A 6,581-nucleotide genomic window follows, 5' to 3' on the forward strand; every position below is an offset into this window, starting at 1 on the left:
TTGTTTTATGTTAACCTTCATAATGTTTTGGACAAAACCAATGACCTGCCAGCATCGGAAAATCGGCAGAAGTACTGGTACACCGATATGTTTGCTGAACAATACAACCATTCCATGAGCGGGAATACGATCCGGGCCACGGTGCTGAGAGTACCGAATCCTCACAAGTAAATAACAAGACAAGGCGATAGATACTATCGTACTTGGTGTAAATAAAACACCCTGTCTGAACATTTTCGTTGCAGATTTTTTTCAAATTGTCTTCGAAGATTTACAAAGTGGGAAAAGGCCATTCCGCCCGTGTGCATTGCGGCTAATCAGAGAGCCATGTATTCCAGTCGCAGTTTCGAACTTGGGCCCAAAGCCTCGTGTGTTCCAACGTTTCCAGGTCAAATGTCAATGAGGTTATCCTATGTTCTTACATTGCACAATAATGGGACAGAAGTATAACGAATTGTAACTCTTTTGAGGAACTCATGCTCATTTTCACCCACAGAGGGAGACACACCAGTAGATACCGCCAAACTGGAATTTGAAATGGACAATAGGACAAATGCAAGCTTTACATGCGGAAGCACAGAGGAGATGTCCCGAGAGAACTTTACAGGGGAGCGTCAACGTATACCACGGTTAAAGCGAAACATCCCCCCTCGAGCCAGGTAGGACTCGAACCTACAATTTTCTGATCAGCAGTCAGACGCGTATTCCATTACGCCACTGGCCCAAGAGACAAGCCTGCACTTGGCAGAATGTTGATATGTAATGCCATGGGCTTTCACGGAATCAGAATTAAAAAGGTGAACAAGCACCGAAGATAATCACCAACATTGCTTCACTTCGAAGTTTCCAATTTGTGAAGCAGTGCTTTTCACTGGCAAAGGAGAAACATTTGTCCTCAGTTGCCCGCTTCAGGGTCGCGTCCTTCTCGGCTGGACGTTTCCATCGTTTTATTCATAGTCACGACGCGATTTCATGATCCACTCTAGTGAAAAAGTGTCATGGTGTCGTCCAAACAAGACCCTGCAGAAACTCAGTGAGAAACCTCTGGTCATTTCGAGCTCAGGATGTGGAATTCGACGAGATGCGTGACACATTTTATTGGCGCCGCCACTTCACTAAAATTAGCAGCTCAAAACGAGCCGTTGTAAGCATCAGCTTGATTTGTACCTTCCTGCAGTGCATTTGCTAAACAAAATCAGATCGCTCCCATCCGGCCCAGCTGACTTATCTATTTTCACACTCTGCAGTATTTCTAATATCTCTTTCTTGTGAACCTCAATCTCTTCTCATCTAGACGCAAGTAGCTCTGTATCTTCCTCGCCAACATTTTCATTTTCTATAGCGAACACTGTCGAAAAATATTTATTTAGTGCTTCCCCTATCTCCTCTGACTCCACACACAACTTCCCACTATTATCCTTGATTGTCACAAATTTAACTCTCGTCATTCTTTTATTCCTGACATACCTATGGAAAGCCTTAGGGTTAACCCTGATCCTATCTGCCAACAACTTCTCATGTCTCCTCCTGGCTCTTCTCAGTTCTCTTTTTCGGTCTCTCCTGATATCGTTGGAACCCTCTAGAGCTCAAACTGAGTTTTCACGTTTTGTCCTAACATAAGACTTCTTGTTCTTTTTGACCAGGGATTCCACTTCCTTAGTAAACCACGGCTCACGCGTTCTGTATCTTCCTCCCTGCCTGACAGGTACATACTTATCTCGGAGACACAGGAGCTTTTCCTTGAATAAGCTCCACATTTTAATGTGCTCACTCCCTGCAGTTTCCTACCCCATTCTACGCTTCCTAAATCTTACCTCATTGCATCGTAATTTCCCTTCCACCAGCTGAAACTCTTGCTCCGTGGAGTACAGCTATCCCTTTCAATCACGAAAGTAAACCTGAGAGAATTGGGATCGCTGTCTCCAAAGTGCTCACCTACTTCCGAATCTAAAACCTGGCCAGGCTCGTTACCCAGTACTAAATCGAAAGTGGCTTCGTCCCTTGAAGGCATGTGTACGTACTGTGTCAGGAAGACCTCCTGCACACACTGGGCAAAAAATGACTCATCTATAGTACTCGTACTGTAGTGATCCCAGTAAATATTTGGATATTGTCTTGAGTGTTCCAGAGTTTTTCATTGTCCCAGAGTCCAGATGAAGTTTGCATTCCTCACGTACGTGAGGGAGAATGATTTCAATGTCTCAGATCAGTTCCTGTCCCGAGAACATCAGAGTCAATGTCCCGTCCTCTACTCGGTCCGACAGTTCACACTTCTTCATTCTCCTCTGATTCCATTTCCCAAAGAGTTTCTCAAGATTTACAAAGCTGGAGCCTAAGTTATATGGTTTGCTTCCTAAACATTTTGTCAACTGCCAACTGACAATATTTTCACAGTATCTCTTCACAATCCTCTGGCTTGCACCATGTCCTGGGATGAGAAGTCCCGTTTGGTGGCGAGTTTCCCGAGGCTAATGAGTTTCACTTTGGAACAAAGATGGTTAAGTGGCGATTTCCTGCGGTTGTTTCTAATGTTGGGAGAGGGAGCGGTGGGGAATGAGCACTTTGACGAGCAGGAGGAAGTGTTGCCACTGACCCGAGTCAGAGAACAGTGGACAGGGATTAAAGGAATCTAATGAAAAGCAGCACTTCTGCTCAGGACGTTCAATAACAGCTGCAGAAACCCGATGTGTCGAGCAGTGTATCTGGAAAGAGAAACAGAGATAATGTTTTAAATATGGAACATTTCTGATGAAGAACTCGAGTTTCCCAAGTCTAATCAAATTACCGGCCTGGTTCACAAAATAGTTTTTCTGAACTTTGAGCGAAAATTATACCAGCAGGAAAGCATTCATAACGTCGTCAGTACGATTTGAACATACGTGGGGAAACCCCAATGCATTTCTAATCCATCGCCTTAACCACTCGACCCTGACTACAGACATCTTAGGTGGGTTAAGCATTGACCAAATCAGCCGTAATCTCATTGAAAGCTGCCGTTGACTTGATGAGCTAAATTCTTCCATTCTCCTCTCCCACCTCTGCTGTGAATTGTAAGGTGCGAGACACCAACGTAAAGGAAGAAATACACAAAGTTAGGAAAAGATATTTGCAACCAAGCTGAGTCATAATTATTGATTGAAAGGACAATCCCACTTTGGCAATTTGCTAGATCTCTTTGCAAACATGATCAGCAGAACTGATCAAGAGAGGTATTGATCTGAGTGTTCTTGGACATGAAACAATCCAAGGTTAGTGACATATTCATTTCTTTTTCTGGCGAAGGAGCTGGTCTTTCGAGATGCTCACAATTTAAGAGATTTTTCCCAATAAAAGACGGCAACTAAGTCCCATCTAACGCTGACACCATCGTGAGCGCTGCTGTTTCACAATGCCATAGAGTCAGGGTCAATTCCCGCCTCATGCAACTGAATGTGTGGAGTTTGCACATTCTCCCCGTGGCTGCGTGCACTTGCTCTGGTTTTCTCCCATAGTCGAAAAATGTACCGGTTAGGTGAAATGGCCGTGCTAAATTGACGGGGTGAATGGAGAGGAATGCATTTGGGCTGGGACGGTTCGGTGTGGAGTTGCTGGGCCGAAGGACCTGTTTCCATATTGTAAGTATTCTAATCTCCGGTAATCAATGGCCAAGGTATGACGCACGTTGTTCGATGTTGCATATATGACTTTTCGATTGTTTTTCTTCAAAGTTTCTTTACAATTCAAACGGGAGTGGAAGATGGGAAATGAATGTCTCCCATAATTCTTGCCTTCTTTTCGCATTCACAGGTGGTATTTTTCCTGTACGTTTTTTTTTACACTGTGGTTACTGTTAGTGTTCTTGTAAGCTACACCGGTTGGTTTCCTCTTTCCTCAATGTTCCTCATCTCTACCCAAACACATTTTCCATCCTTATCTCCTGAATCAATGTAATCTCTAACCATTGCATAATTGCCACGGAAACTGGGCTTTTCACACGCCTGTGTATGTCATTTTCCAATATTAATTGATCGTTTACTGTGTTGCAATTGCGCATGTGAAGAAGAAAACAGAATAGAGGCAGGTGGTCCTGGGTTTCAAACGCACATAATTGCAGCTAAAACGCAGATTACTGCACACAATGCAATCACGGAAGCATGCACCGAACCGTCAGGAAGCACACAATAAGTACAATGCTGGATGTCATGTCAGAACAGGACCAGAAACACAACAGAAATACGTCTCTTGGGTACTATTTTGGACGTTTTTCTCAATCAGCTATCGTGTTTTACATATGTTCCATCGGGAGTTACCTCACGCAAGGAAGTAACCAGTGCTGCAGACGGTCATATAATCCGAGTCCCAAGTCCCGGAGTCAGAGACACTCAGTGCCCTGTGTGTACCTACAAGGAACAGCTGTACATGGGGTTTACAGGGTAACAGAACTGCATGAATGCAGCTCGATGGTCGTCTGTCTGCTTCTCCTCTATAGTTTTCTGTGCAGTCCCTGCATGCAATCTTGTCAACTACGTTTGTCCAGCACAAGAATGGCATTGGTCGCTTGTCTCTGAGAGAGGCTGTTGGTTTATGTGTTGTCATAATTCCGAGTGTAAGGAGGAATCTGGTTGTCAGTTCCCAGAAACTGACTTTAATAAATGGAAGCGTGCTTTTTAACTTGCCGCGTGACATATCCTCGTTGTGAAGTTCGTGCACTGCGAATCACGTTGCGGGACAATCCAATTTTGGCAAATAATTTGTGTGGCAGTCACGAGTTGCCACGACCAGCTATCCCTAGTAGCAATACGGACAAATGGCAAGAACTGCAAATTCGATTAGAGCAGCTCAAGGTTAATGTGACAGGGCAAACAGAAGGCAGCCAGAAGATTTCTGGGTGTAGGGCAATCACTCAAGGTACCTTTTCATATGAAAGTCTGTGCATCAGTAGAATCTGTAACCCAAGTAGTCTATGTTGGTTATTCATATTCCAGACAACTTGTGTTGTTCCCCGTTTACTCTGAAAGTGAATAGACATAGTTATTTCACCGTTATTTCGAAAGAAGATCCTGCATTGAATCTGTTCGCTGTTATTTGATGCTGTGGTGAAAAGGTGTGCAATCGCGATGTGAAACGTTGCTATACTTTCATTTCCTTCATTACTGTCCTGGCGAGGGAGAAAGGTGATCACCGGGGCATTGATGGCCTAATTTAATCACGGATACAATTGGAAATGTTCACTTTTATTGGTTCATTGTTGTTCTGTTTTGTTTTATGATACTTGAGCACTTTCTGGGACTTGGCAATAAACTAAATCTCCAGTAGGTTTGGAATTGCCTCGCTGTTACTTGTGCGAGCGGTTCATGTCAGAGACGACTCACAGTGCATCACAGACAGCACTTAAGCTTCGGTGTGTCTGATCATGATACTGCCTTTTCAGTTCTGATTCTATTCCACGTTAAGAGCTGTCAGGTTTTGGATTCGCTGGAGAGGAAAGTGGGTCATGCGATATGTGAGGTATTTTTCTTTAGCCAAAATCTTTGATGGCGAACTTGGGAAAGTGTCAAGAAGAATGGTCATTGGCAGCAAATATCCGGAAAACCTTTATCTCTGGATCGGTTGGGCCCATCCACCCTCCAAACAAAATAGCCAAACTCGCTGACTGAGTAACAAACATCATGCGTTTTTTTTTTGCAAATGGTGTATTCAAACCGTTGCCGGTGGCTGGAGCATCTGAGTTGTCGAGCATGGAAACAAATCCGACGATCCAACTTGCCCTTGCTAAATAGATAACCGAAAGTAATCCATACATATCTGCCAATATTTGTGCCTTATCTCTCCGAGGTCTTCCTGTCTATACACCCATTCAGATGCCTTTGAAATGTGAGTGCACCAGACTCTACCACTAAATGTGGCAATTCATTCCACACACAGAAAAGTGTTGTGTGAAAAACATGTGTCCCTCACTTCCCTTTTAAATTTTTCCTCTCTCACATTAAATGTTTGCTATGTAGATTTGAACTCGCGTGTCTTGTGAAAAAGTGCTCCCTGACTATTTACTTTGTCTGTCTTCCTCATGATTTTATAAGCTTCTGTGAGGCCATATCTAAGCCCTGAAGCTCCTGAGAATCTGACGAAGCCTATTCAGTTTCGTTCTCACGTCCAAGCAGTGCAAACCTTGCAAATCCTTGTAAAGGTTTTCTAAACGTACACTTGAAAGAAGTGTGTCCAGCTGCAGCACTTGCTTGACCGCGTAGTCACTCTGGAGCTGCGGGTGGACTCACTGTGGAGCATCAGCAATTCTGGAGAGTTATGTTGCCTCCCAGGTGCTCAGGCCAGGGATGTCGCCCATCGGCTAAAGATCATTCGAAAAGGCGATCGTGAACAGCCAGTTGTCTTGGTGCATACAGGCACGAGATGAGGACCTTCAGGGAGAATTCAGGGAGCCAGGAGAGAAATTAAAAAGGAGGACCTCAAATGTAGTAATCTCGGGATTACTGCCGGTGCCATGTGACTACCAGCGTAGAAATGAATAAAAAATGGCACGATGAACACGTGACTTGAGGAATGGTGCTGCAGGGCGGGTTTCAGATTTGTTGGACTGTGCGACC

The 6,581-nt window shown here is 44.2% G+C and overlaps 1 non-coding gene across 1 annotated transcript; it reads right to left on the bottom strand.

The window, feature by feature from the left end:
* Window positions 1-651: 651 nt before the first annotated feature.
* Window positions 652-724, bottom strand: trnas-gcu (transfer RNA serine (anticodon GCU)). Its single transcript has one exon. It is a non-coding gene; the product is annotated as a tRNA-Ser (tRNA).
* Window positions 725-6,581: the final 5,857 nt, after the last annotated feature.

This window comes from Chiloscyllium plagiosum, unplaced genomic scaffold, assembly GCF_037043375.1.
Source record: "Chiloscyllium plagiosum isolate Xiang-an unplaced genomic scaffold, Cpla_swu_hap1 HiC_scaffold_14, whole genome shotgun sequence".
Taxonomy (NCBI): domain Eukaryota; kingdom Metazoa; phylum Chordata; class Chondrichthyes; order Orectolobiformes; family Hemiscylliidae; genus Chiloscyllium; species Chiloscyllium plagiosum.